Source organism: Pseudophryne corroboree, unplaced genomic scaffold (assembly GCF_028390025.1).
Source record: "Pseudophryne corroboree isolate aPseCor3 unplaced genomic scaffold, aPseCor3.hap2 scaffold_1014, whole genome shotgun sequence".
NCBI lineage: Eukaryota > Metazoa > Chordata > Amphibia > Anura > Myobatrachidae > Pseudophryne > Pseudophryne corroboree.
The window spans coordinates 18289-30371 of NW_026967641.1; the positions used below are offsets into that span (position 1 = coordinate 18289).

At 49.9% G+C, this 12083-nt stretch overlaps 16 non-coding genes and 1 pseudogene across 16 annotated transcripts; all 17 read right to left on the reverse strand.

Annotated features, from left to right (window-relative positions):
• Window positions 1-359: 359 nt before the first annotated feature.
• LOC134987625 (U1 spliceosomal RNA) lies at window positions 360-523 on the reverse strand. Its single transcript, XR_010193222.1, has one exon. It is a non-coding gene; the product is annotated as a U1 spliceosomal RNA (small nuclear RNA).
• A 670-nt stretch (window positions 524-1193) lies between these two features.
• LOC134987635 (U1 spliceosomal RNA) lies at window positions 1194-1356 on the reverse strand. The gene has a single exon (XR_010193232.1). It is a non-coding gene; the product is annotated as a U1 spliceosomal RNA (small nuclear RNA).
• Window positions 1357-1508: 152 nt separating this feature from the next.
• Window positions 1509-1672, reverse strand: LOC134987651 (U1 spliceosomal RNA). The gene has a single exon (XR_010193245.1). It is a non-coding gene; the product is annotated as a U1 spliceosomal RNA (small nuclear RNA).
• Window positions 1673-2341: 669 nt separating this feature from the next.
• LOC134987639 (U1 spliceosomal RNA) lies at window positions 2342-2504 on the reverse strand. Its single transcript, XR_010193236.1, has one exon. It is a non-coding gene; the product is annotated as a U1 spliceosomal RNA (small nuclear RNA).
• Window positions 2505-2656: 152 nt separating this feature from the next.
• Window positions 2657-2820, reverse strand: LOC134987624 (U1 spliceosomal RNA). Its single transcript, XR_010193221.1, has one exon. It is a non-coding gene; the product is annotated as a U1 spliceosomal RNA (small nuclear RNA).
• A 685-nt stretch (window positions 2821-3505) lies between these two features.
• LOC134987648 (U1 spliceosomal RNA) lies at window positions 3506-3657 on the reverse strand (annotated as a pseudogene).
• A 152-nt stretch (window positions 3658-3809) lies between these two features.
• LOC134987623 (U1 spliceosomal RNA) lies at window positions 3810-3973 on the reverse strand. The gene has a single exon (XR_010193220.1). It is a non-coding gene; the product is annotated as a U1 spliceosomal RNA (small nuclear RNA).
• A 970-nt stretch (window positions 3974-4943) lies between these two features.
• Window positions 4944-5107, reverse strand: LOC134987642 (U1 spliceosomal RNA). Its single transcript, XR_010193239.1, has one exon. It is a non-coding gene; the product is annotated as a U1 spliceosomal RNA (small nuclear RNA).
• Window positions 5108-5778: 671 nt separating this feature from the next.
• LOC134987643 (U1 spliceosomal RNA) lies at window positions 5779-5941 on the reverse strand. Its single transcript, XR_010193240.1, has one exon. It is a non-coding gene; the product is annotated as a U1 spliceosomal RNA (small nuclear RNA).
• Window positions 5942-6093: 152 nt separating this feature from the next.
• On the reverse strand, window positions 6094-6257 carry LOC134987630 (U1 spliceosomal RNA). The gene has a single exon (XR_010193228.1). It is a non-coding gene; the product is annotated as a U1 spliceosomal RNA (small nuclear RNA).
• Window positions 6258-6929: 672 nt separating this feature from the next.
• LOC134987636 (U1 spliceosomal RNA) lies at window positions 6930-7090 on the reverse strand. The gene has a single exon (XR_010193233.1). It is a non-coding gene; the product is annotated as a U1 spliceosomal RNA (small nuclear RNA).
• A 152-nt stretch (window positions 7091-7242) lies between these two features.
• Window positions 7243-7406, reverse strand: LOC134987629 (U1 spliceosomal RNA). Its single transcript, XR_010193227.1, has one exon. It is a non-coding gene; the product is annotated as a U1 spliceosomal RNA (small nuclear RNA).
• A 672-nt stretch (window positions 7407-8078) lies between these two features.
• On the reverse strand, window positions 8079-8239 carry LOC134987637 (U1 spliceosomal RNA). The gene has a single exon (XR_010193234.1). It is a non-coding gene; the product is annotated as a U1 spliceosomal RNA (small nuclear RNA).
• A 152-nt stretch (window positions 8240-8391) lies between these two features.
• Window positions 8392-8555, reverse strand: LOC134987620 (U1 spliceosomal RNA). Its single transcript, XR_010193218.1, has one exon. It is a non-coding gene; the product is annotated as a U1 spliceosomal RNA (small nuclear RNA).
• Window positions 8556-9227: 672 nt separating this feature from the next.
• Window positions 9228-9388, reverse strand: LOC134987638 (U1 spliceosomal RNA). The gene has a single exon (XR_010193235.1). It is a non-coding gene; the product is annotated as a U1 spliceosomal RNA (small nuclear RNA).
• Window positions 9389-9540: 152 nt separating this feature from the next.
• LOC134987621 (U1 spliceosomal RNA) lies at window positions 9541-9704 on the reverse strand. The gene has a single exon (XR_010193219.1). It is a non-coding gene; the product is annotated as a U1 spliceosomal RNA (small nuclear RNA).
• Window positions 9705-10373: 669 nt separating this feature from the next.
• Window positions 10374-10536, reverse strand: LOC134987634 (U1 spliceosomal RNA). The gene has a single exon (XR_010193231.1). It is a non-coding gene; the product is annotated as a U1 spliceosomal RNA (small nuclear RNA).
• Between the last annotated feature and the right edge of the window lie 1547 nt (window positions 10537-12083).

Consider the following 12083-nt stretch of genomic DNA (forward strand, 5'->3'; position numbering starts at 1 on the left):
AGAAAAGAGAAGTGGAAACAGACAGCAAACTAGGCTGGAGAGAGACCTGAGACAAAGAGATCTGAATTATACGAGAGCCGACCAGGGGAAACACAAATTATGCAGTCAAGTTTCCCACATTTGGGGAAATCGCAGGAGCAGCACACCCAGAGTGCAATGGGTGAGCCTTGCCCTGGGAGAAGCACCTTCCTGATCATAGTATAGTAGAAGTTGGGCTAGAGCTGGGGAGGGTCGTTGCTCGGGCACCCCCCTGTCAAGTGAAGGAGATCCAACTGAGGCAGCACAAGGAAACTCTCGAAAGAAGAACAAGGCTAGAGGAAGATCTGAGACAAATAAATCTGACTTTTACCAGAGCTGACCAGAGGAAAGAACAAACACAGTCCCCCACTACCACAAATAATGCAGTCGAGTTTCCCACATTTGGGGAAATCATAGGGGTCAGCATACCCAGAATGCAATAAATGAACCTCACCCTGGGAGAACAATCTTCATGACCATGGTATCTCCTATGCAAAATAAGTATGTTTTGGGATAGGGCTGGGGAGGGCCGCTGCTCAGGCACATCTCTGTCAAGTAAAGGAGATTCAACTGAGGCAGCACAAGGGAACTCTCATCTGGGGACAACAACTGCAGGGAGAACACATATTTTCAGATGAACATGGGAGGGCAGAAGGCTGCCTAATACTGAAGCACCCCCAAACAACAAACCAAATGCAACAACTAGTACAAGCATTCCTTGGGGAAGGTCTGCAGAAGACGGATTTGCATACGGTGATGTCATCCAAGCAGTGGGCCAAAATTGGCTGGAACCCTCATCTGCATATGAAAAGAGAAAAGGGATATGCAGGGCATGGTGGCCTTTTGCGGCGCTTGGATGACCCCTAGTTCGCATTAAACACCCCCACCCTCCTTCGGTGTGGGGCTCATGTTGGCTATGCCCCAGCCCCTGAAGCATTCAAGCTGATTTCTTGCAGCAGTTGGGCACTGTAACAGCTTCAGAGTTGCTCTGTAAGGCAAATAAAAGGGTGTGGGACCTGCAGTACTACCTGTAGTTCGCATTGTGCGTTGGAAGGCACAAAGTAGCAGACGGGAGAAGTCAGGATAGTGCGCAAGGGCATAGAAGGGAGCGGCTCAAGAAAAGAGAAGTGGAAACAGACAGCAAACTAGGCTGGAGAGAGACCTGAGACAAAGAGATCTGAATTATACGAGAGCAGACCAGAGGAAACACAAATTATGCAGTCAAGTGTCCCACATTTGGGGAAATCACAGGAGCAGCACACCCAGAGTGCAATGGGTGAGCCTTGCCCTGGGAGAAGCACCTTCCTGATCATAGTATCTCACCTGGCAGGTAAGTAGGAGATGGGCTAGAGCTGGGGAGGGTCGCTGCTCGGGCACCCCCCTGTCAAGTGAAGGAGATCCAACTGAGGCAGCACAAGGGAACTCTCGAAAGAAGAACAATGCTAGAGGAAGATCTGAGACAAAGAAATCTGACTTTTACCAGAGCTGACCAGAGGAAAGCACAAACACAGTCCCCCACTACCACAAATAATGCAGTCGAGTTTCCCACATTTGGGGAAATCACAGAGGTCAGCATTCCCAGAATGCAATGAATGAACCTCACCCTAGGAGAACAATCTTCATGACCATGGTATCTCCTATGCAAAATAAGTATGTTTTGGGATAGGGCTGGGGAGGGCCGCTGCTCAGGCACATCTCTGTCAAGTAAAGGAGATTCAACTGAGGCAGCACAAGGGAACTCTCATCTGGGGACAACAACTGCAGGGAGAACACATATTTTCAGATGAACATGGGAGGGCAGAAGGCTGCCTAATACTGAAGCACCCCCAAACAACAAACCAAATGCAACAACTAGTACAAGCATTCCTGGGGGAAGGTCTGCAGCAGACGGATTTGCATACGGTGATGTCATCCAAGCAGTGGGCCAAAATTGGCTGGAACCCTCATCTGCATCTGAAAAGAGAAAAGGGGTATGTAGGGCATGGCGGCCTTTTGCGGCTTGGATGACCCCTAGTTCGCATTAAACACCCCCACCCTCCTTCGGTGTGGGGCTCATGTTGGCTATGCCCCAGCCCCTGAAGCATTCAAGCTGATTTCTTGCAGCAGTTGGGCACTGTAACAGCTCCAGAGCTGCTCTGTAAGGCAAGTAAAAGGGTGTGGGCCCTGCAGCACTACCTGTAGTTCGCATTGTGCGTTGGAAGGCACAAAGTAAGCAGACGGGAGAAGTCAGGATAGTGCGCAAGGGCATAGAAGGGAGCGGCTCAAGAAAAGAGAAGTGGAAACAGACAACAAACTAGGCTGGAGAGAGACCTGAGACAAAGAGATCTGAATTATACGAGAGCCGACCAGGGGAAACACAAATTATGCAGTCGAGTTTCCCACATTTGGGAAAATCGCAGGATCAGCACACCCAGAGTGCAATGGGTGAGCCTTGCCCTGGGAGAAGCACCTTCCTGATCATAGTATATCACCTGGCAGGTAAGTAGGAGTTGGGCTAGAGCTGGGGAGGGTCGCTGCTCGGGCACCCCCCTGTCAAGTGAAGGAGATCCAACTGAGGTAGCACAAGGGAAATGTCGAAAGAAGAACAAGGCTAGAGGAAGATCTGAGACAAAGAAATCTGACTTTTACCAGAGCTGCCCAGAAGAAAGCACAAACACAGTCCCCCACTACCACAAATAATGCAGTCGAGTTTCCCACATTTGGGGAAATCACAGGGGTCAGCATACCCAGAATGCAATGAATGAACCTCACCCTGGAAGAACAATCTTCATGACCATGATATCTCCTATGCAAAATAAGTATGATTTGGGATAGGGCTGGGGAGGGCCGCTGCTCAGGCACATCTCTGTCAAGTAAAGGAGATTCAACTGAGGCAGCACAAGGGAACTCTCATCTGGGGACAACAACTGAAGGGAGAACACATATTTTCAGATGAACATGGGAGGGCAGAAGGCTGCCTAATACTGAAGCACCCCCAAACAACAAACCAAATGCAACAACTAATACAAGCATTCCTGGGGGAAGGTCTGTAGAAGACGGATTTGCATACGGTGATGTCATCCAAGCAGTGGGCCAAAGTTGGCTGGAACCCTCATCTGCATATGAAAAGAGAAAAGGGGTATGTAGGGCATGGCGGCCTTTTGCGGCGCTTGGATGACCCATAGTTCGCATTAAACACCCCCACCCTCCTTCGGTGTGGGGCTCATGTTGGCCATGACCCAGCCCCTGAAGCATTCAAACTTATTTCTTGCAGCAGCTGGGCACTGTAACAGCTCCAGAGCTGCTCTGTAAGGCAAGTAAAAGGGTGTGGGCCCTGCAGCACTACCTGTAGTTTGCATTGTGCATTAGAAGGCACAAAGTAAGCAGACGGGAGGATAAGTCAGGATAGTGCACAAGGGTATAGAAGGGAGGGGCTCAAGAAAAAAGAAGTGGAAACAGACAGCAAACAAGGCTGGAGAGAGAACTGAGACAAAGAGATCTGAATTATACATGAGCCGACCAGGGGAAACATAAATTATGCAGTCAAGTTTCCCACATTTGGAGAAATCGCAGGGGCAGCACACTTAGAGTGCAATGGGTGAGCCTTGCCCTAGGAGAAGCACCTTCATGATCATAGTATCTCACCTGGCAGGTAAGTAGGAGTTGGGTTAGAGCTGGGGAGGGTCGCTGCTCGGGCACCCCCCTGTCAAGTGAAAGAGATCCAACTGAGGAAGCACAAGGGAACTCTCGAAAGAAGAACAAGGCTAGAGGAAGATCTGAGACAAGTAAATCTGACTTTTACCAGAGCTGACCAGAGGAAAGCACAAACACAGTCCCCCACTACCACAAATAATGCAGTCGAGTTTCCCACATTTGGGAAAATCACAGGGGTCAGCATACCCAGAATGCAATGAATGAACCTCACCCTGGGAGTACAATCTTCATGACCATGGTATCTCCTATGCAAAAAAAGTATGATTTGGGATAGGGCTGGGGAGGGCCGCTGCTCAGGCACATCTCTGTCAAGTAAAGGAGATTCAACTGAGGCAGCACAAGGGAACTCTCATCTGGGGACAACAACTGCAGGGAGAACACATATTTTCAGATGAACATGGAGGGCAGAAGGCTGCCTAATACTGAAGCACCCCCAAACAACAAACCAAATGCAACAACTAGTACAAGCATTCCTGGGGGAAGGTCTTCAGAAGACGGATTTGCATACGGTGATGTCATCCAAGCAGTGGGCTAAAGTTGGCTGGAACCCTCATCTGCATATGAAAAGAGAAAAGCGGTAAGCAGGGCATGGCGGCCTTTTGCAGCGCTTGGATGACCCCTAGTTCGCATTAAACACCCCCACCCTCCTTCGGTGTGGGGCTCATGTTGGCTATGCCCCAGCACCTGAAGCATTCAAGCTGATTTCTTGCAGCAGTTGGGCACTGTAACAGCTCCAGAGCTGCTCTGTAAGGCAAGTAAAAGGGTGTGGGCCCTGCAGCACTACCTGTAGTTCGCATTGTGCGTTGGAAGGCACAAAGTAAGCAGACGGGAGAAGTCAGGATAGTGCGCAAGGGCATAGAAGGGAGCGGCTCAAGAAAAGAGAAGTGGAAACAGACAGCAAACTAGGCTGGAGAGAGACCTGAGACAAAGAGATCTGAATTATACGAGAGCCGACCAGGGGAAACACAAATTATGCAGTCAAGTTTCCCACATTTGTGGAAATTGCAGGATCAGCACACCCAGAGTGCAATGGGTGAGCCTTGCCCTGGGAGAAGCACCTTCCTGATCATAGTATAGTAGAAGTTGGGCTAGAGCTGGGGAGGGTCGTTGCTCGGGCACCCCCCTGTCAAGTTAAGGAGATCCAACTGAGGCAGCACAGGGGAACTCTCGAAAGAAGAACAAGGCTAGAGGAAGATCTGAGACAAAGAAATCTGACTTTTACCAGTGCTGATCAGAGGAAAGCACAAACACAGTCCCCCACTACCACAAATAATGCAGTCGAGTTTCCCACTTTTGGGGAAATCACAGGAGTCAGCATACCCAGAATGCAATGAATGAACCTCACCCTGGGAAAACAATCTTCATGACCATGGTATCTCCTATGCAAAATAAGTATGATTTGGGATAGGGCTGGGGAGGGCCGCTGCTCAGGCACATCTCTGTCAAGTAAAGGAGATTCAACTGAGGCAGCACAAGGGAACTCTCATCTGGGGACAACAACTCCAGGGAGAACACATATTTTCAGATGAACATGGGAGGGCAGAAGGCTGCCTAATACTGAAGCACCCCCAAACAACAAACCAAATGCAACAACTAGTGCAAGCATTCCTGGGGGAAGGCCTGCAGCAGATGGATTTGCATATGGTGATGTCATCCAAGCAGTGGGTCAAAGTTGGCTTCAACCCTCGTCTGCATATGAAAAGAGAAAAGGGGCGTGCAGGGCATGGCGGCCTTTTGCGGCGCTTTGATGACCCCTAGTTCGCATTAAACACCTCCACCCTCCTTCGGTGTGGGGCTCATGTTGGCTATGCCCCAGCCCCTGAAGCATTCAAACTGATTTCTTGCAGCAGCTGGGCACTGTAACAGCTCCAGAGCTGCTCTGTAAGGCAAGTAAAAGGGTGTGGGCCCTGCAGCACTACCTGTAGTTCGCATTGTGCGTTGGAAGGCACAAATTAAGCAGACGGGAAAAGTCAGGATAGTGCGCAAGGGCATAGAAGGGAGCGGCTCAAGAAAAGAGAAGTGGAAACAGACAGCAAACTAGGCTGGAGAGAGACCTGAGACAAAGAGATCTGAATTATACGAGAGCCAACCAGGGGAAACACAAATTATGTAGTCAAGTTTCCCACATTTGGGGAAATCGCAGGAGCAGCACACCCAGAGTGCAATGGGTGAGCCTTGCCCTGGGAGAAGCACCTTCATGATCATAGTATCTCACCTGGCAGGTAAGTAGGAGTTGGGCTAGAGCTGGGGAGGGTCGCTGCTCGGGCACCCCCCTGTCAAGTGAAGGAGATCCAACTGAGGCAGCACAAGGGAACTCTCGAAAGAAGAACAAGGCTAGAGGAAAATATGAGACAAAGAAATCTGACTTTTACCAGAGCTGACCAGAGGAAAGCACAAACACAGTCCCCCACTACCACAAATAATGCAGTCGAGTTTCCCACATTTGGGGAAATCACAGGGGTCAGCATACCCAGAATGCAATGAATGAACCTCACCCTGGGAGAACAATCTTCATGACCATGGTATCTCCTATACAAAATAAGTATGATTTGGGATAGGGCTGGGGAGGGCCGCTGCTCAGGCACATCTCTGTCAAGTAAAGGAGATTCAACTGAGGCAGCACAAGGGAACTCTCATCTGGGGACAACAACTCCAGGGAGAACACATATTTTCAGATGAACATGGGAGGGCAGAAGGCTGCCTAATACTGAAGCACCCCCAAACAACAAACCAAATGCAACAACTAGTGCAAGCATTCCTGGGGGAAGGCCTGCAGCAGATGGATTTGCATATGGTGATGTCATCCAAGCAGTGGGTCAAAGTTGGCTTCAACCCTCGTCTGCATATGAAAAGAGAAAAGGGGCGTGCAGGGCATGGAGGCCTTTTGCGGCGCTTGGATGACCCCTAGTTCGCATTAAACACCTCCACCCTCCTTCGGTGTGGGGCTCATGTTGGCTATGCCCCAGCCCCTGAAGCATTCAAGCTGATTTCTTGCAGCAGTTGGGCACTGTAACAGCTCCAGAGCTGCTCTGTAAGGCAAGTAAAAGGGTGTGGGTCCTGCAGCACTACCTGTAGTTCGCATTGTGCGTTGGAAGGCACAAATTAAGCATACGGGAGAAGTCAGGATAGTGCGCAAGGGCATAGAAGGTAGCGGCTCAAGAAAAGAGAAGTGGAAACAGACAGCAAACTAAGCTGGAGAGAGACCTGAGACAAAGAGATCTGAATTATACGAGAGCCGACCAGGGAAACACAAATTATGCAGTCAAGTTTCCCACATTTGGGGAAATCGCAGGAGCAGCACACCCAGAGTGCAATGGGTGAGCCTTGCCCTGGGAGAAGCACCTTCATGATCATAGTATCTCACCTGGCAGGTAAGTAGGAGTTGGGCTAGAGCTGGGGAGGGTCGCTGCTCGGGCACCCCCCTATCAAATGAAGGAGATCCAACTGAGGCAGCACAAGGAAACTCTCGAAAGAAGAACAAGGCTAGAGGAAGATCTGAGACAAATAAATCTGACTTTTACCAGAGCTGACCAGAGGAAAGAACAAACACAGTCCCCCACTACCACAAATAATGCAGTCGAGTTTCCCACATTTGGGGAAATCATAGGGGTCAGCATACCCAGAATGCAATGAATGAACCTCACCATGGGAGAACAATCTTCATGACCATGGTATCTCCTATGCAAAATAAGTATGATTTGGGATAGGGCTGGGGAGTGCCGCTGCTCAGGCACATCTCTGTCAAGTAAAGGAGATTCAACTGAGGCAGCACAAGGGAACTCTCATCTGGGGACAACAACTGCAGGGAGAACACATATTTTCAGATGAACATGGGAGGGCAGAAGGCTGCCTAATACTGAAGCACCCCCAAACAACAAACCAAATGCAACAACTAGTGCAAGCATTCCTGGGGGAAGGCCTGCAGCAGATGGATTTGCATATGGTGATGTCATCCAAGCAGTGGGTCAAAGTTGGCTTCAACCCTCGTCTGCATATGAAAAGAGAAAAGGGGTATGCAGGGCATGGCGGCCTTTTGCGGCGCTTGGATGACCCCTAGTTCGCATTAAACACCTCCACCCTCCTTCGGTGTGGGGCTCATGTTGGCTATGCCCCAGCCCCTGAAGCATTAAAGCTGATTTCTTGCAGCAGCTGGGCACTGTAACAGCTCCAGAGCTGCTCTGTAAGGCAAGTAAAAGGGTGTGGGCCCTGCAGCACTACCTGTAGTTCGCATTGTGCGTTGGAAGGCACAAATTAAGCATACGGGAGAAGTCAGGATAGTGCGCAAGGGCATAGAAGGGAGCGGCTCAAGAAAAGAGAAGTGGAAACAGACAGCAAACTAAGCTGGAGAGAGACCTGAGACAAAGAGATCTGAATTATACGAGAGCCGACCAGGGAAACACAAATTATGCAGTCAAGTTTCCCACATTTGGGGAAATCGCAGGAGCAGCACACCCAGAGTGCAATGGGTGAGCCTTGCCCTGGGAGAAGCACCTTCATGATCATAGTATCTCACCTGGCAGGTAAGTAGGAGTTGGGCTAGAGCTGGGGAGGGTCGCTGCTCGGGCACCCCCCTGTCAAATGAAGGAGATCCAACTGAGGCAGCACAAGGAAACTCTCGAAAGAAGAACAAGACTAGAGGAAGATCTGAGACAAATAAATCTGACTTTTACCAGAGCTGACCAGAGGAAAGAACAAACACAGTCCCCCACTACCACAAATAATGCAGTCGAGTTTCCCACATTTGGGGAAATCATAGGGGTCAACATACCCAGAATGCAATGAATGAACCTCACCCTGGGAGAACAATCTTCATGACCATGGTATCTCCTATGCAAAATAAGTATGATTTGGGATAGGGCTGGGGAGTGCCGCTGCTCAGGCACATCTCTGTCAAGTAAAGGAGATTCAACTGAGGCAGCACAAGGGAACTCTCATCTGGGGACAACAACTGCAGGGAGAACACATATTTTCAGATGAACATGGGAGGGCAGAAGGCTGCCTAATACTGAAGCACCCCCAAACAACAAACCAAATGCAACAACTAGTGCAAGCATTCCTGGGGGAAGGCCTGCAGCAGATGGATTTGCATATGGTGATGTCATCCAAGCAGTGGGTCAAAGTTGGCTTCAACCCTCGTCTGCATATGAAAAGAGAAAAGGGGTATGCAGGGCATGGCGGCCTTTTGCGGCGCTTGGATGACCCCTAGTTCGCATTAAACACCTCCACCCTCCTTCGGTGTGGGGCTCATGTTGGCTATGCCCCAGCCCCTGAAGCATTAAAGCTGATTTCTTGCAGCAGCTGGGCACTGTAACAGCTCCAGAGCTGCTCTGTAAGGCAAGTAAAAGGGTGTGGGCCCTGCAGCACTACCTGTAGTTCGCATTGTGCGTTGGAAGGCACAAATTAAGCATACGGGAGAAGTCAGGATAGTGCGCAAGGGCATAGAAGGGAGCGGCTCAAGAAAAGAGAAGTGGAAACAGACAGCAAACTAAGCTGGAGAGAGACCTGAGACAAAGAGATCTGAATTATACGAGAGCCGACCAGGGAAACACAAATTATGCAGTCAAGTTTCCCACATTTGGGGAAATCGCAGGAGCAGCACACCCAGAGTGCAATGGGTGAGCCTTGCCCTGGGAGAAGCACCTTCATGATCATAGTATCTCACCTGGCAGGTAAGTAGGAGTTGGGCTAGAGCTGGGGAGGGTCGCTGCTCGGGCACCCCCCTGTCAAATGAAGGAGATCCAACTGAGGCAGCACAAGGAAACTCTCGAAAGAAGAACAAGACTAGAGGAAGATCTGAGACAAATAAATCTGACTTTTACCAGAGCTGACCAGAGGAAAGAACAAACACAGTCCCCCACTACCACAAATAATGCAGTCGAGTTTCCCACATTTGGGGAAATCATAGGGGTCAACATACCCAGAATGCAATGAATGAACCTCACCCTGGGAGAACAATCTTCATGACCATGGTATCTCCTATGCAAAATAAGTATGATTTGGGATAGGGCTGGGGAGGGCCGCTGCTCAGGCACATCTCTGTCAAGTAAAGGAGATTCAACTGAGGCAGCACAAGGGAACTCTCATCAGGGGACAACAACTGCAGGGAGAACACATTTTCAGATGAACATGGGAGGGCAGAAGGCTGCCTAATACTGAAGCACCCCCAAACAACAAACCAAATGCAACAACTAGTGCAAGCATTCCTGGGGGAAGGCCTGCAGCAGATGGATTTGCATATGGTGATGTCATCCAAGCAGTGGGTCAAAGTTGGCTTCAACCCTCGTCTGCATATGAAAAGAGAAAAGGGGTATGCAGGGCATGGCGGCCTTTTGCGGCGCTTGGATGACCCCTAGTTCGCATTAAACACCTCCACCCTCCTTCGGTGTGGGGCTCATGTTGGCTATGCCCCAGCCCCTGAAGCATTCAAGCTGATTTCTTGCAGCAGCTGGGCACTGTAACAGCTCCAGAGCTGCTCTGTAAGGCAAGTAAAAGGGTGTGGGCCCTGCAGCACTACCTGTAGTTCGCATTGTGCGTTGGAAGGCACAAATTAAGCATACGGGAGTAGTCAGGATAGTGCGCAAGGGCATAGAAGGGAGCGGCTCAAGAAAAGAGAAGTGGAAACACACAGCAAACTAGGCTGGAGAGAGACCTGAGACAAAGAGATCTGAATTATACGAGAGCCGACCAGGGGAAACACAAATTATGCAGTCAAGTTTCCCACATTTGGGGAAATCGCAGGAGCAGCACACCCAGAGTGCAATGGGTGAGCCTTGCCCAGGGAGAAGCACCTTCATGATCATAGTATCTCACCTGGCAGGTAAGTAGGAGTTGGGCTAGAGCTGGGAAGGGTCGCTGCTCGGGCACCCCCCTGTCAAGTGAAGGAGATCCAACTGAGGCAGCACAAGGAAACTCTCGAAAGAAGAACAAGGCTAGAGGAAGATCTGAGACAAAGAGGAGAGTAGGGGAGAGGTCTGGAGAGGAAAGATAGATTTGAGTGTCATCAGCATAGAGATGATATTGGAAACCAAAAGAACTAATGAGCTTACCTAGTGAGGACGTATAGAGAGAGAAGAGAAGAGGACCAAGGACAGAACCTTGGGGTACCCCTACAGTTAGTGGAAGTGAGGGGGAGGTAGAGTCATGAGAGGAGACAGAGAATGAACGGTCAGAAAGGTAGGACGACAACCAAGAGAGGGCTGTGTTACGCAGACCAATGGAGTGAAGGATTTGCAGTAGGAGAGGATGGTCCACAGTGTCAAAAGCAGCAGAGAGATCAAGTAGAATAAGTAGAGAGTAGTGTCCCTTAGATTTAGCAGCATGGAGGTCATTGCATACTTTTGTAAGGGCAGCTTCAGTGGAGTGGAGAGGACGGAAGCCAGACTGGAATGGGTCAAGCAGTGAGTGTGAGGAAAGAAAGGAAGTAAGGTGGTTGTAGACAATACGCTCAAGGAGTTTGGAGGCAAAAGGGAGGAGAGAGATGGGTCGGTAGTTGGAGAGAATGTTTGGATCAAGGGTTGGTTTTTTAAGAATAGGAGAGATGAGAGCGTGCTTGAAGGCAGAGGGGACAGTGCCTGATGAGAGGGAGAGATTGAGAAGGTGGGAAAGATGGGAAAAAGCAGAAGAAGAGAGGTGGCAAAGGAGGCGGGAGGGGATTGGGTCAAGTGGGGAGGTGGTGAGGGGACAGGAACGAATGAGGGCCATGACTTCCTCTCCAGATGCATGGGAGAAAGATGACAGAGTTGGTGCGAGGGATGGGGAGGGTTGGTAAGGGGTGGGAGAAGGCTGGTTACTGATAGTCTGGTGTGATGTGATGTCCTGACGTATGGAGTCAATTTTGGATGTGAAGTAAGTGGCAAAGTCAAGAGCAGAGAGTGAGGAAGGGAGACGAGGTGGAGGTGGGCAGAGGAGTGAGTTGAGAGTGGCAAAGAGGCGCCGGGGGTTGGAAGACTGGGAGGAGATAAGGTTCTTGAAGTATGACTGTTTAGCAAGAGAAAGGGCAGCACTGAAGGATGAGAGCATACGTTTGAAATGGAGGAAGTCTGCCTTAGAGCGTGATTTCCTCCAGTGTCGCTCAGCAGTACGTGAGCATTTTTGCAGATATCTGATGCATTTGGTGTGCCAGGGTTGAGGTGTTAATTTGCGAGGGTGAATAGTGGTTGGTGGAGCAACAGAGTCAAGAGCAGAAGTAAGGGAAGCATTGTATGTGGAAGTGGCTTGTTCAGGGCATGAGAGAGAGAGAGAATAGGAGAGAGAAGTGAGTCAAACAGGGAGGAAAGGAATGTGGTGTCAATAGCTTCAATGTTACGCTTAGTGATGGTAGCCTTAGGAGGTAGAGATGGGGAAGTCGAGAGAGATAGGTTGAAGGAGAGCAG